Source organism: Chelonia mydas, chromosome 3 (genome assembly GCF_015237465.2).
Source record: "Chelonia mydas isolate rCheMyd1 chromosome 3, rCheMyd1.pri.v2, whole genome shotgun sequence".
Classification (NCBI taxonomy): domain Eukaryota; kingdom Metazoa; phylum Chordata; order Testudines; family Cheloniidae; genus Chelonia; species Chelonia mydas.
The window spans coordinates 109,412,528-109,438,986 of record NC_057851.1 but is presented as its reverse complement, the minus strand read 5'-3'; the positions used below and the strand labels follow the sequence as shown (position 1 = coordinate 109,438,986).

The following is a 26,459-nucleotide window of genomic DNA, read 5'->3' as shown; positions in this document are numbered from 1 at the left end:
AATTGCAGTGTAGACATATCTTAAGAGGCTTTTAGGTCATGTTGTCTATGTTGGGAAAACATGTAGATGGAACTGAACTGGTGTCAGCAACTGTGGGAATTTTTAGAAAATCTCCCAAGTGCAGGCAGGACCCACTGGAGTCTGTTTAACACGCAAAATGCCTGGGGAGGGGTGGGGACAGGGACCGGAAGAAAATGTAAGTTACATGAATTTAGCCTCCCACTGAACTCCTCAGAACATGGCTACACTATGAGCTAGGTCTGTGATTCTCAGCTCACACAGACATACTCTCATTGAGCTTGTATGCTAAAAATAGTGGGTAGGATGGGCAGTGGCCGCATGGGCTAACGGTGCAGTGGGTATGTACTTGGCATGACTAGCTTATAGTGTCACTCGCCGCTGCACTATTTTTAGCATGAAACCTTGATGAGCACTAGCGTGGATGCAAGCTGGGAGTCACATTCCTAGCTCATAGCATAGAGGTAGCCTTAGGCTTACCTGTGAATTTGGCCACATGTCTTTATTTGGGATTTGTACACCCTGAAACACGCTGTCAGTGCTTACTCAATAATGGGTCCTTCTCCCATATCACCTGATCAGCCCTAGTGTAGAATCAATGCTAATTTACAGACCAGGAGACTCAATGGAACTGGCATCTCTGCACTATAAGCCAAACTCTCTGCTGGTGTAACTCCATTGTGCCAGTCAAGAATTTGGCCCCATGTTTTCTGAATGGCTACACAATGAAACTATGTTATCAATGACTTGGAATGGAAATGCTCAGAGGAGTAGCAGTACCCTGGCCCAATAACCCTGGACTGGTTCTAATTTATTGCTCTTTTAGAACTTCACATCAGCAGCCTGGGTCACAGAGTTCACATACTAAGAGCTGCCAAAGGGAACCCTTTTTCATACACACGCTTGAACTTTCTTATGGCATTTTTTTTTAAAGTAGCCTGGCTTAGTGTGAAATCAGCAAATAGTAAACGTTATCCAGGGTGCCAATCAGATTAATGCATTCCCTTTCATGTTAAGGAATAGCAGATCTCCAAACCTTTCCAAAGAAGGCAGAGAGCTGCAGATAAGATCAGAAAGGTTTGGCACAGAGTCAAAACGGGCTGACAGGCAAGAGGGAGCTAAGCTCAAGAACGCGTTCTGCCTACGGAGCCTACTATTCAAGTTAAATAACACAGGATACCCCTCTGGACGATGAGTGTGGTGTTTGGGTGGTAATGTTTGCCAGCACCACTGCTGAAATCAATGCCTTGGAACAACCTGCAGCCATCTGCCACTTGTAAAAGTTATTCATTTGGCCACCGGTTCAAGTACACCTCATTTGAAGTGATCTACTGTTTCTGTTAAACCGAGACAAAAGTTCAGCAACAGCTCTTGGGGGGAAAAGCACATTTAATGTTGTTATTTGAATCTGCTGTTGCCAATGGGAGACAGCTGGGTCTGTTTTCAGTTTGCTTTTCACTCCCTGGACCCATGCAACAGCTCAAATTCCCCAAGGAAGAACCATGGGCCTAGCTGATCCATATGGTGGACTTTGATTTAAATGATGTATTTTAGTTTATCTGCTGCCATTCACTTCTTGTCCAGGTTTAGAATCAGAAAATATGGCCCTGATTCTGCTTTCACTTACAGCAGGGTAAATCAGGAATAATCCCATGGAGCTCTGTGGGTGTCAAACAGGTCAGGATGAGACTCAGCCCCTAAATTCTTTCAGCTGAAAGATAGAATGGTCTTAGGGAACTTCAGACAAGTAGCTGCTTAGTGGAAATGGCAGTCAAACAGCTGCATGTGCGGTGGCATCAGTTTTGCCCTCTTGTCTGGATCATTTTTATTTTCTATATAAATATAGATATTTTGTATAAGTGCTGGAACTCCATACACATAGTTCTACAGTATCACTGCTGTGCCACATAATGTTCATAAGGCTAAATGCTTTATGGGTTCAGCTTAAAAAATGTCCTGGAGCAAGGAAAGGAGCAGGTCCAGGAAAATCCATGCCTTGATTGAGCTACTAACTAGCCAATCTCTTTCTTTGGATACCGTGTGATTGGTTGGAATATTCCCAGAAATCAACTTGTATCAAAGAAAAGATGCACATGCTTAGGGACCCATTTCTGAACATCTTCAATTCTTATTAAAGTCAATAGAAACTCTCAGGAAATACCCAGCAGCTTGCAGAATCAAACCTTTCAACTAGATCTTTTCTTCCCCTTTCCAAATCTCCTTCTGCTACCAGAGCCTCAAGCGTGATTTTGTTACAAACTTGCAGGGTCAGAAAATCTCCACTAGAGAATTTCTAAACAATATAGGGGACACACACATGCGCGCGCACATTGAATATCGGTTTTCACTTTAAAATGCTAGTATGAGGTAAAGTTTAATTATATTGAATCTCAGAAATATAAACCACCGCCCAAAACACTTGCCCTATGCTTATCCTTCTGCCCCCAAATAGCTAGCAACAACATATATTTTAAATGTTGGAGTCCATCAGGGCATATCCTGCCATGTATCCCCATATCTAGAATTTCCCTTTGAAATCAATGGTGTGTAATAAAGTTGTGGAGTATATATCAGAACATTTTACTGTTCACTCTTGAGCCATTAATGGTAATCTGCATCTACACCAAATATTCTGCCTGATAGCTGAAAGTTTCTGCTGCATTAATTAAAAACTCAGTACATTCTTTAAGATGTCCTGAGGCTGTGTTTGAACACACAGTACTGAGAGTTCATCTGCTTGGTCATGCTAAGACCTCCCAGTAATACCCTAAGAAAACTATTTGTATTGTAACAGAAGGTAGATTGTTCAAGGTCTTGAGTTACCCTTTTCATCTATCTTTCATGCCTCAGGATGGAATCCTGTTTTATGTCTCAAGTTTCTCTAATCATAGAGCTTGGTCTGCAAACTAGCTGCTATGCTACAAACTGTTTAACCTCATCCCAGGGTGATTGCTCAACAGGTATGTGAAATGCGTGAGTGGGCTGCACTTAAAAAAGGAGTGAAAGAAATGGTGATTTTATTCAAGGATACCATATGCTCCATGGCTTTACTTAGCTGATCATGGGAATTTGGCTTTTGCCTTCCAATTCTATGATGGCCTTAGAAGCACAAGTGGATGAATGTCAGCGTTTGATCATGCCACTTAAAGGCCTATTCCAGCTGTAGATTCTCAGATATCTTACCAATTAAAATGTAAGGAGGGAGGGTATTTTTTCAGAGAAGTTTGTATCACGTGCTCCCTTCTGCCATTTTTACAGCACATCCCATTTTTGCGGGTGTTTATTTTATGATAAGTGGTGCCAGACTTTAGAACACTTACAGTAGTACGTGGTCAAATTATGAATTATTTGACAAGATGTTTCAGACATACCAGACTTAGCATTCCTCTGTTGTGTATGGGGGAAGCCTTTCCCCCCCAACCTCACTGATCTCTTACTTCCACTGTGACAGCAAATGGAGGATGTGTCTGGACTGGGAATACTTTCTTTGAAATGTAATCCTAAAGCTTTCTTTTTGTTAGTGCAAATTCCTGTCAAAATCTTAAAACCTCTCCCATCTCGTACCCCATGTGGGCCAGTCCCCTGGAATTTACTTTCACTGGGGCTTCATGAGGGCTAAGGCTGGCCTTAACTGAGGTGCAATTTAGGGTCACCACCTATTCAGAATTTCTCAGATAAGACAATCTGGAAACAGCCTGAACTTTCTCCTTGTTTCTCTTGCTTACAAGCTGCATGTGCTGAGAGAGAGAGGAGAGGCAAGAAATTGGAAAGCCCAGAGAGAGAAGATATATGAACAGAAATAAAAATCTTAAAATGCTTTGGGTTAAGTCCTACCCTTACTAGTAGGAGCTGCTCTGGGAGGGTATGTGGTGGAGTGGAGTAATGTCAGCCAATAGTTACCTAACAAAGCCCTCCTGCTGGTATAGGGAAAGATGGCTGGTAAGAACAGTTGCACCACATGACAGAGCACATGTTTCTTCTCCTTTGTAAAGGAGCAGCACGTATCTTTGGCTGTTCTGTGCTGCAGACAGCAGCACACATAGCTGCTGAGAGCTGGCCTTGTCCCCTTGGCAGACAGGCCATGCTCCTTTGGGGTGTCATTCTTCTCAAAGACAAAATGAGTGTTCCAAATTCCATTTTTTTGTTTGTAAGATGAAGCAGGACTCCATGGTAGTGTTCTCTGAAATGCTTCCAGTTCCACATGCAGGGCCAGTTAGGCAGGCAGAATTTCATGGTCTCAATGTGTGGATGAGATGAGGGTGTTGGGAGGAGAGGTTTAGGTTTATTAGGAACTGGGAAACCTTTTGGGAAAGAGGGGATCCTACACAGGAAGCATGGGCTCCACCTAAACTGAAACGGAACCAGATTGCTGCCATGTAAAATGTAAAAGGTCATGGAGGAGTATTTAAGCTAAAGGCTGGGGAAAAGCCTACAGATGTGGAGGAGCACACAGCTTGGACAGAGACATACCTTAGGAGAGGATTTATTAAAAAGGATTCTCTATATCCTAGTAAAGGAGGAGAGGATAGATGTTGGTAGAGTACAGACAGGAACTGAAGAGAAGCAGTCAAATGAAAAAGAGTCCCATTCAATGACATCACATGAAGGCAGACAACTAAATACTGATTCATTTTGTAAGTGCTCATATACAAATGCTATAAGACTAAATACTAAGGTGGGTGAACTGGAGTGCCTTGAATTAAATGAGGATATTGATATAATAGGCATCACAGAAACTTGGTGGAATGATGATAATCTGTGGGCCATGGTAATACCAGGATACAAAATACATAGGAATGACAGAATAGGTTGTGCTAGTGGGTGAGTGATACCAAATGTGAAAGAAAGAGTTAAATATAGTAAAAATCTTAAATGAATCAAACTGTACCGCAGAATCTCTAGGGATAGAAATTCCATGTTTGAACAATAAGAGTATAGCAGTAGGAATATACTACCCACCACCTGACCAGCATGGTGATGGTGACTATGAAATGCTCAGGGAGATTAGAGAGGCTATAAAAAAACAGAAAACCCAGTAATAATGGGGGATTTCAACTATCCCCATATTGATTGGGTAAGTGTCACCTTAGGATGGGATGTAGAGATAACATTTCTAGACACCATTAATGACTGCTTCTTGGAGCAGGTAGTCCTGGAACCCACAAGGGGAGAAGCAATTCTTGATTTTGTCCTAAGTGGCACACAGGATCTGGTCCAAGAGGTGCATATAAGTAATAGCAACCATAATATAATTAAATTTATCATCCTTGTAGGGGGAAATATCAAAGAAACCCCCCACAGTAGCATTTAACTTCTAAAAGGGGAACTACACAAAAATGAGGAAGCTAGTTGAACGGAAATTAACAGGAACAGTCACAACAGTGAAGCCTGCAAGCTGCATGGAAATTATTTTAAAACACAACAACAGAGACTCAAACTAAACGTATACTCCAAACAAAAACAATAAGACAACCAAAAAAAAAAATGCCCCCATGGATAAACATAGCAAAAGAGGTGGCTAGAGGCAAAAATAAATACTTTAAAAATTGGAAGTCAAATCCTACTGAGGAAAATAAAAAGGAGCACCAACTGTGGCATGCCAAGTGTAAAAGTATAAGGCAGGCCAACATTTTTTGAAGAGCAACAAGTAAAAGACACAAAAATTAACAGCAACATTTTTTTAAACTACATCAGAAGCAGAAAGCTTGCTAAACAATCTGTGGGGCCCCTAGAGGATCAAGGTACTAAAGCAGCACTCAGACACAACAAGGTCATAGTGGAGAAGCCAAATGAATCCTTTGCATTGGTCTTCGCTGCAGAGGATGTGAGGGATTTCCGACTCCTGAGCCAATCTGAGGAACTGTCCCAGATTGAGGTGGCAGTAGAGGTGGTTTTGGAACAGACAGATAAATTAAACAGTAATTCATACATTTATAGATACTAAGGTCAGAAGGGACCACTATGATCATCTAGTCCGACCTCCTGCACAACGCAGGCCAAAGAATCTCACCTACCCACTCCTGCGAAAAACCTCTCACCTCTGTCTGAGCTATTGAAGTCCTCAAATCGTGGTTTAAAGACTTCAAGGAGCAGAGAATCCTCCAGCAAGTGACCCGTGCCCCATGCTACAGAGGAAGGCGAAAAACCTCCAGGGCCTCTTCCAATCTGCCCTGGATGAAAATTCCTTCCTGACCCCAAATATGGCGATCAGCTAAACCTTGAGCATATGGGCAAGATTCACCAGCCAGATACCCAGGAAAGAATTTTCTGTAGTAACTCAGATCCCACTCCATCTAACGTCCCATCACAGGCCATTGGGCCTATTTACCATGAATAGTTAAAGATCAATTAATTACCAGAATCATGTTATCCCACCATACCATCTCCTCCATAAACGTATGGAGTTTAATCTTAAAGCCAGATAGGTCTTTTGCCCCCACTGCTTCCCTTGGAAGGCTATTCCAAAAGTTCACTCCTCTGATGGTTAGAAACCTTCGTCTAATTTCAAGTCTAAACTTCCCAATGACCAGTTTATATCCATTTGTTCATGTGTCCACATAGTACTGAGCTTAAATAATTCCTCTCCCTCTCCAGTATTTATCCCTCTGATATATTTATAGAGAGCAATCATATCTCCCCTCAACCTTCTTTTAGTTAGGCTAAACAAGCCAAGCTCCTTGGTCATAAGGAAGTCATAAGAAAAGTTTTCCATTCCTCGGATCACCCTAGTAGCCCTTCTCTGTATCTGTTCCAGTTTGAATTCATCCTTCTTAAACATGGGAGACCAGAACTGCACACAGTATTCCAGGTGAGGTCTCACCTGTGCCTTGTATAACGGTACTAAAACCTCCTTATCTCTACTGGAAATACCTCGCCTGATGCATCGCAAGACCGCAAGCCATCAGGACCAGATGGTATTCACCCAAGAGTTCTGAAGGAACTCAAATATGAAATTGCAGTGCTACTAAGTGTGGTATGTAACCTACCACTTAAATCAGCTTCTGTACCAGATGACTGGAGGATAGCTAATGTAAGGCCAATTTTTTTAAAAAGGCACCACACGCAATCCTTGCAATTATAGGCCAGTAAGCCTAACTTCAGTACGAGACAAATAAATCGAAACTATAATAAAGAACCGACTTATCAGACACACAGACTGCAACCAAAGGGGTTATGGGGCAGTCAGGTTTAGAGTGGAAGAGTTCAGTCTACCAGTTAGAGCTGGGTCCAGAGTGGGCAGAGTCCAGAAAATGAGCCAAGCATCAGTGCAGGAGGGACAGAACCCTAATGCCAAAGCCACAGGGTAAATGAGAGTTATAAGCCAGAATTGGAGCCGGGGATCAGTACTGGAGAGACAGAAGCCAAATGCCAGAATTGAAGGATCAATCAGAGTCACAAACCAGAGGCAAAGCCAAGGATTCAAGCCAGAGGGAAGCAGGGGCTGGAGCAGGAATTGGAACAAGGGCTGGCACAGCTGCAGGTGTGGTACATGGTGAGCAGCCATTGATCTACTGTGAGGGCCAGGCTTATAATTGGGCTGCTAAACGAGCAACCAGTCAGGGGCTATGGCCGCTCTGTCAGTTCCAAGGCATTGCAGCTGAACTCACTGGTTGCCTAGCAGCGCAGTTAGGGAGCAGGCCAACAACTAGTCCTAGCTGGTCTGGTCCCTGACACAGATGAATGTGATACACTGGGGAAGAATCCACATGGCTTTTGTAAAGGGAAATCATGCCTCATCAATCTATTAGAATTTTTTGAAGGGGTCAAGAAGCATGTGGACAAGGGTGAAAGTGTATTTAGATTTTCAGAAAGCCTTTGAAATTGTCCCTCACCAAAGGCTCTTAAGCAAAATAAGCAGTCATGGGAGAAGAGGGAAGGTACTCACATAGATCAGTAACTGGTTAAAAGATAGGAAAAAAAGGGTAGGAATAAAGGTCAGTTTTCTAGAGAGGTAGATAGGGGGTTCCCCAAGGATATGTACTGGGACAAGCAAAGATCCATAAATGACAGGGAGAAAGGGTAAACAGTGAGGTGGCAAAGTTTGCAGATGGTACAAAATTACTTAAGACAGTTAAGTCCAAAGCTGACTTAGAAAAGTTACAAAGGGAGCTCACAAAACTGGGTGACGAGACAAGAAAATGGCAGATGAAATTCAATGTTGATAAATGCAAAGTAGTGCACATTGGAAAACATAATTCCAGCTATACATACAAAATGATGAGGTCTAAATTAGCTGTTACCACTCAAGAAACAGATCCTGGAGCCATTGTGGATAGTTCTCTGAAATCATCTGATGAGAGGGGATGGATCACTTGAAATTGCCCTGTTCTGTTCATTCCCTCTGAAGCATTTGGCACTGACTGCTGTCAGAAGACAGGATACTGGGCTAGATGGACCAATGGTTCAACCCAGCATGGCCGTTCTTATGTTCTTAACCTGAAATCTGAGAGGCATGGTATATGGATTTGTCTGCATATTAAAATTAAGTATGACCTTTTGACTTTTTAGGGAGAGGGATAGCTCGGTGGTTTGAGTATTTGCCTGCTAAACCCAGGGTTGTGAGTTCAATCCTTGAGGGGGCCATTTAGGGATTTGGGGCAAAAATTGGGGATTGGTCCTGCTTTGAGCAGGGGGTTGGACTAGATGACCTCCTGAGGTCCCTTCCAACCCTGATATTCTATGATTCTATGACCTCTGTAGCTACCTCTCACATGCCTGCATAGTAATATAAGATGCTTATAGTAATATAAGCCCTCCTCGTTATTTGCCACATTCATGCTTGTGAATCTGCCAAACCTTTAGTCATTTGCTCTGGGAGAAAATGTGGTGAGTAGTGCTTAGGATAGGGCACATGGAGTCAGAACGCCTGAATTCTTATCTCCTGCTCTGCCCGTCACTTGCTGTGTGCTCTGTGTAAGTAATGTCACCACATCTTCTCTCTCTGGGTGAAATCCTGGCCTCACTGAAATCAATGGGAGTTTCCCATTAATTTCAATGGGATCATGATTTTACTCTCTGTTTATGGTAAAAGTAGTAGGGAAAGAGGCTACTGCTGGTTGTGAGGTGTGGGGATGAGGGAGAGAGATGGGAGGTGCATACACTCAGTCGCTATCTCTCAGCAAAAGAAGTGTCTTCTGTTAGGGTCTTGTGTATGTTGGAGGTCTTTCTGTTTCCTTACAAATCCAGAGGAAATAATCTTTTCCTTAGAATTGGCTTCAAATGAGAAAAGGACCAGAAAGAAATTGCATTTGATTTTAAGACTGGAGCCACCAACACTTGAAATCCCCATCAAATATATTTTGAATGTTTTTATGAATGTTGCTGACTCAATATGGGCAATAGTTATTCCAAGATATCATAACCAAGAGCCTTACTTTGCCAAGAAATTTCACACACCATATGTAAAAACTGGCTTTCAGGCCACTGTAAATTTAGCTAGCTCTCTCTCACACAGGATTTAAAGATTTTTGTAAAGATTTTAGCAACTTAAAAGCCTTTCCCCCACTTTACTCTTCACAGAAACACCACTGCCTACTTAAAAAAGTTAGAAAAAAATTCAAGACACCAAGCTCACCGGCAGACAGACAAGTACTCTGCTGCGTGGAACATATCCAAATCTTGGCCACGGCAGTTAAACTCAGTGATTGCTACCTGGCTTGTGGTGTTGAAGTTAATGATATCATGGTTTGTTATTCTAAATGATCATCATAGTTATTACATAGCACTGTTAAATAACTGCTCTTAAACACTTAACACAAAACCCTATGTCAACAACAACAACAAAGATTTTGCCAAGGTTAACAACACCCCTTCTTCCCACAGAACAAAATCCCAAACCTCTACTACTGGCGTCCATCCAGGCTACACTCTGCTAAATGGATGGATGGATGGATGCACCCAATTGTTGAAGATTACAATATTCTCCTGCTTCACAATCCCATGTCTGGTGGTAGCTTAAAAAAAGATATTCCTCCAATCCTTCCTGTTGACCATTTGCAAAACTATATCAGGCATGGGTCACAATAACTGTATCGCTGTACCTCAAATTTCACACAACTCTTCATGTGCAAAATGTACTTTGGTTCTGGAAAGACCCAGATACTCTCTTCCCTATGGGAACAGAAGAGCAACTAGCTTCAGCTGTGATCACTCTGATCCCAAACACAAACGAGACTCAGACTCATAGGAGCACCTACAAGATTTAGGAATACAATAACTCTACAACAGTTAGTGGGTTCACATCTAATCTAACCTCTATGCAGCAGACCCGTCACCACTTTAAAAAACCCCCCCAGCAAAAACAAAGAATGATTTAAGCAATAATGTAAATGTAGTTGTGAGATGCAACCTCAGTTTCATTCGTTTCTTGTTTTTTGCTAGGCAACAAACAACAAGACTTATCTTGTAAATACTGTGCTGGAAAATGTACCATGACTTGTTCTCATTTAAACACTGTTAGAATAAAAAAACCTTTACTTGAACTGCAGAGATACTGGTTGCCTGTTAATGCTGCATCATCCAGATACACATACAAGAGTATCCAATATATACATGTAAGTAAAGCTGCTTCTCATGTTAAGTAAACTAAGTTGATTTATTAGAGATTTGTTGGAAAGGACACCAAAAAAATTGAGGTATTCAGATTATCCACCTCAGTACACCTGAGATGTGTGATTCCCCCTTTCAGACTCCTACAACACTGTTTGTTTGTTATCCTCATCTTGTTTCCACAGATTATTCTTCATGGCTGCTAGACACCGGTTAGAGAAGCCATGCCCTGTTCTCTCAAGTGGCTTTTGTTGGTGGTTTTTCAAAGCTATGGTGAATTAAGAGAGTGAACTCAGTCTTGCTTCTTCATTTGAGAGAGTTAAAACACTGACATTAATAGGCCGTCGCTCTTCAATATGTAGCTGTCTGATATATTGTGTGGGAAACTTTTAACAACTTCATCTGAGGTCAAAATCATTGGTTATTTAGCAAGATACTAGAAGCAAAAGTTTTAGAACGTACTGTTAATGTTCTATAGAAAGCCATTAAGATAAACTCCTTGAATAACCGTGTGCCACTTCTTCCTTATGTCGTGCGAGAATGGAATAGATTCACTATACATTTACAATGACACAGGCAGTGATGTACAGTAGCAGCCTCTTCTGCCTACTAGCTGGTAACACCTCAGTGTGAGCATGACCAATACAGCTTTTTCTCCCATCTTTCCCATGCGTTCTATGTTCCTCCCTCCACTCCACTTTTCCCCTTCTCTTTTAGCTGGTTGCCCATCCCACGATGAACACAATCCGTGCTGCTTTCCCTCCTGTACATCTTGCCACTCCCATTCTGGACCCCAGCAGCTGCCCTCTGAATGGACCATTAATGGCTGGTGGAAAATGGACAGCAGAGCTTACTTGGACAATCATCTTAGGATACATCTTACTGAAATGTGGCACATGAAAGAAATTTTGGGGGGTAAATTCTTCGCATTCTGTACACCATTAAGTATTTGCCTGTTTCATCAGTGGGCCTTTTAAGCTGGCTTAGTTCAATTCTCAATACATCAAGAGCTAATCCCACTATTTCTAAAATTAATTAAATTGTATCAGTCTCTGCTAAACAGTTCACCAGGGTACAGTTGTCTGGATAACAATATTGTTGTCTCAGAAGCTAGAGAACTTGACACTAACTTTACTCAGCATTAGCTGCTTTTCTATCCAGTAACTGTCAAACTTTATTTCCCATATCAATGCCAATAAACATTTAAAAAAGCCTCCTTTCAGCACAAATTCCTTCCATTAACAGACCAAAGTAACGTTATTTTTAACTTCTGACAGAGGCACAATCACTACCACAGATTTTAACATGTGCCCTCTTGAATTTGGAAGTATGAAAACATCACACATCCCTGCAACTTGAGTGAAAAGTAATATGGAAAGTGATGGAATATGGAATTGATGCTGCTACTACAATAAAATTGTTATAATAAAATTACACAGGGTCAATCAGCATAAATTAGTATCTGTAGAACAGTCTGATGAATAAGGCACAAGATTAGAAGACCTGGGTTCTATTCCCAGCGTAGTTCCTACCTTAGTGTGTGAATTTTGGCAAATCACGTAATCCGTCTGTGTCTCATTTCCCCCATCTGTAAAATGGAGGTAGTGACACTGACCTATTTTGGTAAGGGACCGTGAGATGTGCGGATGAAGAGTGTCAAGCGGTGTTGTCTACTAAGTAAGACTCTGTCTCAATATGAACATATTGGTTGAACTGCGATATTACAGGTTATCCGGCCAGTCATGATATGGCAGTTTACTATTATTATTGGCACCACAATATCATGTTGATGGGCACGTTAGGATGCCTTTGCTAGCTGCTGCTATTATATTATTTATTATTACAAGCATTTATGACACCTATCATCAGAGTTTGACAGAATGGCCCCAGGTGGGCATGAGTCACTCTCCTGCTCTCCAAGTCTGCCCTATGAACAGCTCAAAACAGGGTGTGTGTCCTCAGACAGTACAGTAACTCAGTCATCAGCCTAGCTGCCGCACTTTCTCAACATCTGTGGATTGTGGTGATAGATGTGGTCTTTATTCCTCTCCTCAGCTTCAGTACAGTTAACTTTAGTGTGACCAGATGTCCTGATTTTATAGGGACTGCTCCGATATTTGGGGCTTTTTCTTACATGGACACCTATTAGCCCCCCCACTCTCTCCCGATTTTTCATACTTGCCGTCTGGTCACCCCAGTTAACCTTAGTATATTTGCCTACTGTAACTAACTGGTTTGTTAGAAATAATGCCGTAAGAGGGTTAAACCTTTTAAAATTTGAAAATAAACTGTTTTTCCTAATTTTTCTTAAGTGGTATGGATTGCTACTGCACAACTGTGTCCACCGCCCCACCCCCCAAACCCTCTCAAAATCTGAATGACATCCAATGTGTTTAAACTGAGGCAAGCTAGTGCCCATCCTGTGCACACAGAATGCCAGTTGGGCGGTTATACAGGATACCAGAATAAACATATGTATGTTTATATAACTGCACATGCATTTACTTTGGGGAATGTGAGTGTACCACAGGTAATCACTTCATGAGCTTGTCTCTCTCTCTCTGCCCCATCTCCCAAACATGAATTTCATAATGTTTTACCTGTTCATAATTGAAATCTCTTTATTGTACTAACAATTGCCAGTCAGAAGTTTGTCAGCAATTCTTCCTCTCTCTTTACAAGGAGTATTGGCCGTTGCTAGGGTAACCCAGATACCTTCTGTGTGGTGAGAGAGAGAGAGAGAGAGAGAGAGAGAGAGAGATCTGCTCTACAGCTTCAGCTAAAAGACAGTGGGCTTTTAGGTCATCCGGTAGAGGCTCATGCACAAAGTGCCAGAGGTTCCCAGTTCAATCCCGCCTGCCGACGGCCGGGGTCTGTCAGCATTACACTGGAACCTGTCCAATTCCTCAAAACAAAGAGCAAGCAAACCCACAACTACTTTGTATTATACACAAAACCCTTGAGTATAGCGAAAATGGCCAGGGTTCTTGATGAGGAATTTGTGGGCATTATGTGATGCTTGCCACATGATACCAATTTCTAGCTGTGATGCTGGGAGATTGTTATAAATTATTTCTGTCAGTTCTTTTCTGAGACTGCTTATGAGTGTATATATATTAATAAATCAGCAGAATACTCTATAGCTTAAGTGCTACTATTCTACTTTAACCATGCATTCCTTCTTTTCTGTTTTTACACAGAGTTCCACTTCTTCATACAGTTAAGCCTGGACATATTTTTCTATTTTAAATTTTCCAATGATTTGTAAAAGGGAGGATTAAATTGCTGTAGGGCGTATTAAGTATTACAGTTCCGTTAAACTTGAATGAAGCAATGTAAATCTGGAACACATTTAATAAATCTGCAGCTTGATAAGCAACCTTTCCTTGCTGAATCTGACATTCCATTGCACTAATCAGCCATGTGAAAGAGCTGATGATAATTCTTTTATTCTTTTGAACTTTCTCACCCAAGAACTTGAAACAGCTGCAAGCTTCTTTTTCCCTTGGCTCCATATAATTTAAAACTACTTCCATAACCTTCTGACAAAGAGCGTCCAAGCTGGGTGCTGTTGAATCTGACGAGAAGTCTGTCCCAGAGTAGCACATGGATCCACATTCCAGACATTTTTAAATCAGAGTGTGTGACTACACCAAGTTCAGGTTGGAGATGGAAGCCACAGAGAAAGGCATCTGCTTACTTTTACTCAGCATGTGGACTTTGGAGATGGAAGTCATACCAAGAGGGCACCTGGCTGTTCTGACTCCTCAGGAGGTGGAAGGAATGAAGAGAGAAAAGCTAGGTCATCCAGAACAACCTAAGAGAGGTTTGAGTCTTTAGTTAAACTTCTTCCTACATAACTGAAGGGAACTGAAGAACTGAAAATTCTCCCATATTTGAAGAGACCAGAGGACATCTCAAAGGTGATCCGTCTTTAAGCGACCAATGCAAGTCTCAGCAAAGTCAATGGGAGTTGGATCGGGCCCTGTGAGAGGCTATTGTGAAATGCTGTTATTTAAATACTAGAAATCAGTCTTAGAATCATAGGACTGGAAGGGACCTCGAGACGTCATCTAGTCCAGTCCCCTGTCTTTGATGAATAACAATTATTTTGGAAGTGTTTTCCCTTTTGTTATGATGTGTATATAGTGCGACTCTTTTGCATTTTTGATCCCTTGTGGGTTTTGTAGCTATATAACTCATACAATTTTGTTAGATGTAACAAGAAATTTGTTCTGTAATTTTCCTCACATTGTGCCCGCTGCTTAGAGCAAGTAAAGGTAATTAAGGAGGGAAGGAAGCTGGCTAATGCAACCACCCTGAAAGCTCACTCCTAGCACATCATCGATGGGTACGATCACAAGCCTAATACTTACATGTGTTTATACACATATATAAAAATAAGGGCTATTTGGTGGAAGCTTAATTTTCCCTGTAAATATGAAACTTATATGCTTATTATAATCAGCATTTTGTCTGCTGCAGTCAGCTGGGACAAAATTAAATTTTCTCTTGGAAGTGACCTAGAAGGAACACATAACAAGTGAAGGCTCATCAATATCACAGATAGATGCATAATTTCAGCCAGCACGGGCCATGGTTACTAAAGCCTAGTTTATCTTTTTACCTTTGCCTGTGGTCACCCAGTGAAAGGATCTAAGAGATGAACAACTGAAAAAAACAAGCTCCAATTCCTTCATTTAACAATATCATCTTGCAGAAAACTGTTCATGTCACTAGACTGTCAATAAAACACGCAATAATTTTTTGTGGGCCAGCTGTCAATAATACTTTACATAACACAATGTATATAGAATGCTTTATATAGAATTATGTGGTAAGGTGCTTAAAGAGTTAATGTTGTAGGTCTCCCCAGACCCAGAAGGGATGCTGTCTCACTTCCAGGGTTATTTGTAAAGCAATCACACATGCATCTCTGTGCACTTGGTTTCTGCCTGTACCACAGCCTGACACATACTGATGTTTGCTTCTGATATGAAAGTCTAATCAACTGTTAAGAATAAAGGAAACACCCGTTTCAAGTCACGTCATATTCAAAGCAGTTAAATGAATCAGCAGAATATTACAGTGCAGACTATCTTCTCTGCCCAAGAATGGAGGCTTTGCCATTTGATTCAGGCACAGCATGCATCATCTCAGGCCCAGCTCAGTTTTGAACGTACTGGAGAGTGTCAAGTGGGTAAGAGACAAAAAGTAGGATACAAAGAAAAAAATGACAGGGTAGAAGTGAGACAGGTGGAAGGATAAGAGAGGAATTTGTGTGAGGGAGGAAATGCTAGAGGAGGGGGAATCAGGGAGGGCAAACAAAGAAGAGGAGGAACAGAGGTAGGAGGTGAACAGAGTGGGAGGTGGTTTGAGGATGTGGGAAAAAGAGAGAAAAGGCAGCCTGGAAGGTGAGTGAGAGAAGGCTAATCAAATAATGGAAGCTCTGTCTCCTTCTCAATTTGTAGTGAAAGGTGCCCGACTGGCAGCAATGGAGAAGGAAACTCTCCTTGTGTACAGAACAGACACAGCGTTGGTAGTGGTAGAACAAGATTCCCCAGGCTTTCCTGATGACATGCTTCCACGCAGGCTAAGTGACCATCTACCCAGTGCACACTTCACAGTCTCTCTTGATGAAATTGCCAGCAAGAATGACAGTTATGAATCATAGAATATCAGGGTTGGAAGGGATCTCAGGAGGTCCAACCCCCTGCTCAAAGCAGGACGAATCCCCAGCTAAATCAATCAATGACTGTATATTTCTTTTCACTATCCTAAATGGACCACCCTTGGCCATCCTATTCCATAGCACATGAGACAGCTGTAAGTTAGCAATGTCTTTCCCTTGGAGAGAGGCCCAAGGTTTAAACCACCCTCTCTTTCTGTCCCAGGGTTCAAATCTCTGCATTTAGTCTTGGTGAAAATAGCTAAATTGGAACCTGTGACTTCAGTATGAAAGGCTTGAAAACCTATTAGTGGTCCCCAGTATAATCCCAAGGGGGAGTCTGAGAGAGGGTAGATCATTTAGCGTGGTGTTGGGTGTGGTTCTCTGGCAAACACACAGGACTGGGAGGAGATCTAGGTTATATTTCTACCTGTGTCATGCCATGGACTTAACTTCTCCATGGAAAAGTGGGATAACGATATAGATCTGTCTCACAGGAGAATGATGGGGCTTAATCCATTAGTGTTTTCTAAGGACTTTGAGATCTGCAGCTGGACGGTGATACCTATGCAAAAGGATCATTTATCATTATTGCCAAAATCAGTTTGAATGCAGTTTGGCAGTTTTTAAATTGGTTCAGCAAAGCCCCACCATGGAAAGGGCTTTGTCCAAGATTTTTAATTTAATTCCTTTCCCTTCATTGAGTCTTTAAAACAAATGGTGTATTTTCATTTTGCATCAAGACTCTTTTTCCATTTCTGACCCATCCAGAAAGCTTGTCCTTACAGTGATCTCCATAGAAAAGCCCTCTCCCAGCTTTTTCTTTTGCTAGGTCCCCCATTTCACAGAAGCTCCCTGCTCTAATCTCCTTTCCCTGGCTTTCAGTTCCTGAACTCTTGCCTGCTGCCAGTCCTTCCTTCCCATTTTACATTCCATTCCCCCTTGCTCTGCCTTGTCCTTCCTGGTGACTCTTCTCATACACACACTCCCTTGGAAGGTAGATTAAATTCATAGGTTTAAGATCTTCTGCATCCCTCACAGTGAACTCATGGGTAGGACAGATATTCTGTCTTTCCACAAGTAGCTCTCAAGACCGAAACCAAAGCCCTTTATTGTTTCTCATCATATTAATAACTTGATTTGCCATAGGCACTGTAGGTTAATCCCATGTGTGTTAATTCATCAGTTTTGTGTCATGTTCATGATCACAATGCACCACAGGTAAAGATCTTCCACGTCACCTATGTTTTCATTGTCTTTTCTGGAAAAATACATATTTTGGTTTCGTAACTGTGTATATTCACATTCTTTACATAAAGCGCTGCAGGTGAATAATCAAACTGCAACAGGGAAGGTCTGTAGAAGAGCTTTAAAACCTCTACAGCCTATTTTAAATGATTGTTGTGGTTAGGGCTCCCCCTAGTGCACATCAAAACATAAAAACCTTTTGGATTTATGACAATGTATTTAAAATGACAATTCCCACCACAAAACCAACAGCCTCTTAACACTACTGGCTGTGCCATACCTGTCCAGGGGCCAACAAAGAGCCTTTTCCCTTCATGACTACTGTCCTAAGTATTTTAATGAGCAAGAATAGATGCACACATTTTCCTAGAGGAGAAGCCATTTTAAAGTGTTCCGTATCTTCATAGACAGCTGGGAGGGCGAGAATTCTACAGAATGCTGGATCAGAAGAGAGAGGTCACTGCATTTTTTTAACTGAAATGTACGTCTGTGCCTGATTTTGAAAGTGAAGGTTCTGAGAGGATTGACTTGAGAAACTGAGATCACATCTCAAGTTTAAGTGCTTGTTTGTTTGTTGCAACTCTTGTAAATTCTCCTCCAACCAGTTATTTATTTTGGAAAATGAATCTATACAGGAAATGGAAGAAAGCTGAGGAGCACAGCAAGATGCTCACCTCTTAACCATTCCACTGAAGACAATTTTTGTTCCCCCCTAATAAGTAAAAGCATCTCTGCCTCACATTGTGGAAAAGATTTATCAAAAACAGGATATTGGACCATCAAGAGGTAATGAACAGATGTGTTCCTTGAAAGCTTGGATTGCCTTTTAGTGGAGTACGAGTTTTTCACTTAAATGCTGAAACCCAGCGGTGTGCAAACAAGGGCAGGGGTAAAGGGAAGAAAAATCCTTCCACTGGGAAAAATGAATCAGCACAATGGCTGTCTTTGGCACCATTTAGGAGCTGGGGAAAGGATGGAGATGAGGAGGAGGAAAAAACTTTAAACAAAGCTGTCATTGGCAAGTCATTAGAAGAAAAGTGGGGGTCGAATCCTAGACTACCCTGCTTCTCTTTTGTAAACACGTATTATTATTTATTATATACCAGCAATGTTCCATTCTGCAGGAAACACAGAGGAAGACGTGCTCCCAGCTCCATTAAGCTCACCCACCCAGAATACTTCCAGCATCTCACAGCTAGCTGCTTCCAGGATTACACTGTTGTAATTACACCTTGGGAGGCGACGTGTGGTGCTCCCTGCTTATTAAACAATAATTATCTCACAGTTGCCTTGAGCTCCCCCCATCTATTGTATCCACCTTGTTGTCTCTCATCACAGACCAAGTCTGTAAGCTCTTTGGCCTAGAGACCATCTTTCCATTTGCAGTGCCCACCACATTAGGGCCCTGATTGGGAGATATTGGGGCCCGGAGGATTGTATATGATTGGTTAATTAATGTAGATAATGTGAATGTCTGCCCTCATCTCCTCCTGTACCCACTCCTGCTCCTTACTCTCTGACCAAACTTCCCACATCATCATGCCATGTAACTATTTCATCCATTTCAGTCTTCTTCTAGGCCACAGTTTAGGGACAGGATTTTATAATTGTACTATAAGAATTGATGTAAACCTTGATTTCATTCTGCCAGCCACCCTTTTTGAATAACAGAAAGGAATGACTGTCTGAGACTGGGATCCTGTTTCCCATATGCATTACAATTAGGACCTGTTATAAAGTTTAGTTAGTAAAAGACAGGATTTTGTATTGTGTCTATGACAAATAGATTAGAGAAATGTTGAGGGCTTGAAGCCAATGTGAATCATTTTAGTTATAAGATTTAGCAAGGCTTAATTTACAATGTAGGCTGCTACCTTTGAAGGTTTCTGTGAAAGACTGTATGAATGAGGAATGCATGCATCAGGAAAAGATAAGATGTGAAGGCCATTGTTAACCAGATGATCAAGAAAGCAGGGGCGAAGAAGCCTATGGAGACTAATCTTGCCAGAGAACCATCAGTGTGCATCCATGATTGAGGAAGGGCAAATTGATGACCCTGAGGTGAAGGCCAGCACCCCTAAAGACAAGTGATTAAATCAATCCAGGACAGGATAACTCTCTCGGAAGTGTTTTGAAATGTTAACATCAGATGATAACACCAATCAAGGAGTAACCTGTCACAAATTGACACAGCAAAATCCATAGACTTCAACAGAGAAAAGGACCTATAAGAACAGGGTGCTTTGCCATAGGACTTTGGGTTCGTTTTGCCACTACTCCAGGACCATCAGATCGTGACCGACAGAACCCGGCTCCCCTCTGTGACCAATCTGGCTGGCCACTAGAGTGATCCAGACTCTGGACCGGTAACTATAAAAACATCAACTGGCAGGACTGTGTGCATGATGTGTATGTGTGTGTGACTGAAAAGCATATGCTAACTGTTGCATTTTCAATAAATATGGTGTATTTTCCTTCTCTCTTATAAAAGATCCCGTGTGCTTTGTATAGCATAACAACAGTCCACACCTGGGATAACCTAATACTACTGGTCAACTTCCTTCAGGCTCTATCTTCAGGAAATTTCTAACCCCCCTTCTTCCCCTCCATTCCCACCTTATAAAAACTCTTCTAAATTCCATGCGGAGTAGTGGCCAGAATTGCAAAGCTTGACGCATGTACTTGTTTTGTTGACTTGTGTGTAACACTTTGGAAGTGCGCTATACTATTACGTAAGCCTGCAGTCCCAAGCTTTTCCGATGGTGTTTACCTATTCTGCTCACAACCACCAATTCCCAATTCTGAATCACTTCCAATTCAGCCTTCATAACTTTTCCATACAGATCCCCTGCTAGCACTTGGAAGCTACCAATAGGAGCAGTCAGTACGAAAACAGGGACACACCTTTTAACTGGATTGAAATAAATTGAATGAGCAGTATTTTTTGGAGGGACAGAATGGAAAAACAATAGATCAGGGGTAGGCAACCAATGGCGGGCATGCGAGCTGATTTTCAGTGGCATTCACACTGCCCGGGTCCTGGTCACTGGTTCTGGGGGCTATGCTGCTGGCCTGGGGTACCGGCCACTGGCCCCCTGTCAGCCGCGGTTCCGGCCGCTGGTCCCGCTCTGCCCGCTGCTGGCCCCGGGTCCTGGCCACCTGTCCAGAGGGCTCTGCTGCCGGCCTGGGGTTCTGGCCGCCGGCCTGGGGCTCTGCAGCCACCCCCAGCTGTGGCCCACTGGCCCCAGCCTGGGGCAGTGAGGGGTGCAGACAGGGGCAAGAGGGGGCACAGCTCAGCACCCCCACCTTAAAAATTGTTTCAGCACCACTGTACTGGGATATTTTTAAGTCCTGATTTGCTGTTTACATCACTATCATGCCACATGGAACAGCACACTGCGTTTGACGTTGAGATCAGAATGTACATGCAAGAAGTGGAATCAGAATTTTCTGACAGATTTCAAGATTTCCAGAGATTTGGCCCAATGCTTTCTTTTCTAACTAAACCTGAAAAGTTCAACGAAAACTACTTGGATTAGTCTGTATTTCAGTGGATGGGTGTTGAAGATTTCAAAATGCAGCTCATTCAGTTAAAAAGCTCAGAATTGTGGGCATCAAAGTTTGGAGATCTGTGGAGTGCACTTGAAGCTACTGAGAGAGATCATGGGGCCTCTATTCTGACCTGCTGGACGTCCCTGCCGATGAAATTAAACTGTTTGAAGAAAAGTGTGTTTGCAGTGCTTTCAGCATTTGGATCCACATACTTGTGGGAACCGGTATTTTCACACATGAAATCTGTCCTCTGTCCCTCTTGGAGCTGGTTAACAACTGATCACTCCGAAGCCTGTGTGCAGCTTAAAGTATCCAAATACGTGCCAGACATTGGAAAACTCAGCAAGGGGCAAAGGATCACACTAAACTGATCAGATCTGCGTTTTAATTTAACTTTAAATGAAGCTTCTTAAACATTTTTAAAACCTTATTTACTTTACATACAACAATAGTTTAGTTCTAGATTATAGACTTATAGAAAGAGACCTGAAAAACGTTAAATGGTTTACTGGCAGGCGAAACCTTAAATGAGAGGGAATAAATGAAGACTCGGCACACCACTTCTGAAAGGCTGCCGACCCCTGCAAGAGGTGCTTGTTAAAAAAAAAAAAAGGGGGGGGGGGAACCTTTCCCAACTAATCTGGAATGATTGACATGCCCTATGGAGGAACAAGGGGAAACCTAGGGTGTTACAGCAGTCAGGCAACCATAAACAATTCTGATCTCTTGGCTTCTCAAGACTAGCTCCTCAGCAATTCCAGCACGAGGAATTTCAAACATTTTAAGGCGCTTACCTGATTCTAACCAATGCCATCTTCTGTGGTGAGGCTTATTGTTTGAAGAGCGTTGATGATTTTCTTGAGTCCAGACCCCTTTGCGAATTGGAATTTTTTGAGTATGTGAGATGAACCTCTTCCAGCTAAACTGATTCAGAGTGACCAATACCTCAGGGAATATTTTTTGGGGAAAACCCCATCCTATAAAGACGACACTATTCCATGTTGATTACAGTTTCTGCATTGCTCTTCATCAGGAATATTTGTATGAAAAATGGAATTTGGCTTCCTAGGAATTCATCTGTATCTGCACTTCATTTCCTGATTAACATAATACAAAGGGTAACGTTTTCAAAAGTGACCAAGTGATGTAGGAGCCTAAATCCCATTGACTCCTAAGTCACTTTTGAAAAGGGAACCATAGGAGCCTAAGGCACAGGTGCTTTTGAAAATTTTACCCAGTCTGTTTTTCTATGGGACCTAAGCACTTGCATCTCCTGTGGAAGTCAATGGGACCTACAGATGGTTAGCATTTCTGAAAAATCCGATCACTTGGTACAATGCCCACAGAAGACAGTGGAAAAACCTCCCATTGATTCAAATGGGCCCTAGGTTAGGTAACTAGATATAGATTTAGGTGACTAACTTAAGGCATATTGATTTGAGAAGTTTGGCTGTCACATTTCTATTGTGATTTATATAATCAAAGAACTCTACTAATTAATCCTCATGAAACTTCTGCATAGAGGGTAACTATTATGCGCCAATTTCCACAGATGGGGAAATTAAGATAGAGAAAGATTAAGCGATTACCCAAGGCCAAGTAATTGAACAGCAATCCTGCAATCCAGCTGTGTTCAGTCCACTAGACAACACTGTCTCTGCGTGATCATACTCTTCTTAGGACATAGAATCATAGAATCATAGAATATCAGGGTTGGAAGGGACCCCAGAAGGTCATCTAGTCCAACCCCCTGCTCAAAGCAGGACCAAGTCCCAGTTAAATCATCCCAGCCAGGGCTTCATCTCACAGTAAGTGACAGCTGGTGACCAGCATCAACAATGGAGGGTGATTTCACACAGGGAAAGGCACAGCAAGAGCAGATGAAGTTTTAGAAAACAGGGATCCTGATTTTATTTAAATCTCCTTTGCAATAAAGAACAAGGGAAAGCAAAGATCAAGTTTTGGAGAGAAGTAGAACTCTATTTAAATGGAATGTTTTTCAAAGTTTTCTAGCGGATGTGGGTGGAAGCTGAAGTCTTGTCTATTTTGTGTAGACATTAACAATCCTCTGAAATGTGGTAGAGCTGTTCTTGGCCAAAACGTTTTCCCTCTGCCTCCATTCCCATTGTTGTGTAGGGCAGTGGTTCTCAAAGCCGGTCCACCACTTGTTCAGGGAAAGCCCCTGGCGGGCTGGGCCGGTTTGTTTACCTGCGACGTCTGCAGGTTCTGCCGATCGCGGCTCCCACTGGCCGCGGTTCGCCGCTCCAGGCCAATGGGGGCTGCGGGAATGGTGGCCAGCACGTCCCTCGGCCGTGCCGCTTTCTGCGGCCCCTATTGGCCTGGAGCAGTGAACTGTAGCCAGTGGGAGCCGCGATCGGCCGAACCTGTGGACGTTGCAGGTAAACAAACCGGCCCGGCCCGCCAGGGGGCTTTCCCTGAACAACCGGCAGACCAGCTTTGAGAGCCACTGGTGTAGAGTACAGCCCTTGCTTCTCCTGTGGGAGTCAATAGGACCTTAACACTTCTGAAACAGCCTGCTCCCCAGAGCTGGATGCAGTGGTGTGGGTTGTATAAAATATGAGATGTGCTTTGCGCTCCTTCGGGATGAACAACTGTATACAAATGCCAATTAGTAATTAATAAAATAAAATAAAAATAAAAGAACCTAAGTTAAATGGATTGATGGATCAATCTTGGGAAATGTATCAGGTACAGTTTACAAGTAGATCTGCTTGACTCTAAAATGGGTGAAAAAAGTTAAAATAAAAAATACCTGCTCATTGATTTCAATGGGAATCAGGTGCTTATCTGCTGTTTGTTCTTTGGAAAATCTCCCCCACAATCTAGTCCTAACTGTGAATTTAGAAGCCCAACTTTAGTTACCCCCTACCCTATTTTTGTGTGTCACAAAGTAACCTCATTTAGAATCTCTTGTGATATTTACGGCTGGATTCTCCCAGCTGATAAGGGCACTTGACATGGTTAATACACCCTCCCTCCTTCTGCTTACACAGACCAATGTCGCCCAGAGATTCCCAAATGAGAATTTCCTTTGTGTAGGAGGAACCTTCCTCATGCAGAGCTGGTATAGCAGCATCCCTCTTGCACTAATTCAGACTGGGTTTCAATCGTCTCCCTGAGCCTACTCCTTTCTGCTGTGGAGAATCATGACTAGAATGGGGAGATTACAGCAACTGGCCAGTTTGGGGCTTTACAATATTCCTTTCATTATTGAGACTCTCTATGTGTTTGTTCACATGGGGAGCTATTCTGGAATAGCTATTCCTGGTTAATTAGTCCTGATTAACTTGGTGTGGAATAAGGCACTCTTACTCCAGAATCAAGAGTACTCACACAGCGCATTAGGAATAGCTATTCTGCTTTAAATCTACACTTTATCTTAATCCAAATTAACTTCACAGGGTAGACATTCCCTAACTTTCCCATATCATCTTGGCATGGTATGAACCAAAGCTTATTATCCAGTAATACTTTGAATTTGCAGTATAGTGCACTTTACAGTTTGGAAGTGTTGGGCAAACGTTAGCTAATGATTCCTAGTCTCTGATTGTCTATAGCACTGAATTTGGAGGTAATAGGTTGGCAGTACCAGAGATCAACCTGGGTAGACTTTGTTCCGGCAGGCCATGAATCCAAGCAATTCCTGGTCTTCATTCACCAGTGAAGGCTGTCTCCTTGTGAAGATAGTAAAGTTTCTTGGGAAGGTTTGCAGTTTTGAAGCGTGCATGAAAGAATTAAAAAAAATTAACTCAGTGAAGCTCATACCCGAGGCAGCATTTGGTTTTAAGTCATGGTCCCACTTTGTCAACTCACTTGGTGAAACTGGATAGACACAAGAATAGCAAACAGCTTGTGTAAAGTCTCTGCTGGAACTTGAACCCTTACGTTTTATTTCTCAGGCCCCTGCTCTTATCAGTGGACAGCCCATCCCCTCTGGTCCTATCCTAATCCCCACATTTCTTCACAGCACAAACTTCCACGCAGTTGGGTACAATTCATTGCCACTGGCATCTCTGTTCAAGAGACACCAAAACTGGAATAGAAAGACTGTTACAGATGAGGTATATTGAAAGGACTACGTGAGGAAGGTTTGCATAAAACCTGCTCCCATTAGCTCCTCTTTTAAGACAACAAAATTCTCCCATAACCACTTAAATACAAAAACAGACTTGTATACTTCCTTTATATACTAAGAAAAGGAAATCCACGTTTATACTCAAAATCCACATTCAAATACACTATTGGTCAAATCTTACCACTTGACTAATGCTCAACTGTGATTCTGGCCATACTTGGGGAAGCACAGCATGTGGCCAAATATATTTGTGCGGCTTGCCAGCCAGGAGAGCTGTATGCGAAAGAAGGAATGCACATGTCCATCAAAAAAGCCAGTCAGGTACCACGCAGGGCCATGTTTGTGCTTCCAGTCAAGACGTGTCAGCATTTCCATTACACAGCCCTATTTTCAACAAGTCATAACAGAGCTGTAAAAATTCCCTCCACGCCACAGTTACGCACAGAATGCATCAATTTTTGGACAATTGGAAGCAAATGCATCAGGCAGCTTTTGAGTTATATGTGAGGCAAAATATAGGCAGCCAGACCAACGGTACCATGCCAATTCATGCCAGGTGACGATCTGGGCCTTACCAAAAAAATCTTTAAAATGAGCTTCTTCCCCTGCTACTCAAGTTTTGCAGGTTAAGGGTCATTTCCACTGAACTGTCTTCCAGTGTGATATGCACATCTGAACTGTTTTGTTTGTGTCTGAACAAGGGCTTAAACTTTCAAACACTGACTAGTGAGCAGTGCATACCAGAGAGAGTAGCTCCACTGATTTCATGGCAGTAAGCACTACGGCTGGTAGTGGTTTGCAAGATTAGGTCCTAAGACTGAAATTCCGTATGATAAGGTCTGAGTCGTCTTCATTTTGTACGTGGGATCAAGTACATTGATGACAATTTATAAATAACAATGCTGAGTACTTGCTTTGCTTATGTGCTTGTGCAAACAGGATGCTGAATTATTTTCAGTGGACCTCTGTGCACTGATTCCTTTAAAAAAAGAGAAAGTGCTATGGTATTACAATGCAATGATCCTAAACATTCCGGCTTACAGTAATGATTCTGCCGTGCTGGAGCTATTAATATGGAATACTGCAGGGTTGGTTTTTTTAAGTTAAGGAAAAAACACAAAGCACCATTCAACCTTAATTGTGAATGACAGGGCTTTATTTTGTATGGGAATTAAACTTGTTTTTTTTTAAATTACATTTTGGTGGACAATAGACTATTTTTTTTGGTGTGAGTGTACAAAATGCCATTCAACCTGGTTTCCCCTATCAGTACAAATAGTGTGCCCTCCCTTTAAAAACTAATTTTACTGTAATAAATACTGATAGGAG

At 42.1% G+C, this 26,459-nt stretch overlaps 1 protein-coding gene and 1 long non-coding RNA gene across 3 annotated transcripts in view; one reads left to right on the top strand and one right to left on the bottom strand.

Annotated features, from left to right (window-relative positions):
* Window positions 1–26,459, bottom strand: part of UST (uronyl 2-sulfotransferase) — a 312,291-nt gene that overhangs the window by 9,561 nt on the left and 276,271 nt on the right. The gene's annotated exons all lie outside the window — the stretch shown is intronic.
* On the top strand, window positions 11,036–15,612 carry LOC122465082. Its single transcript, XR_006289650.1, has 2 exons — window positions 11,036–11,481; window positions 13,767–15,612. It is a non-coding gene; the product is annotated as an uncharacterized LOC122465082 (long non-coding RNA).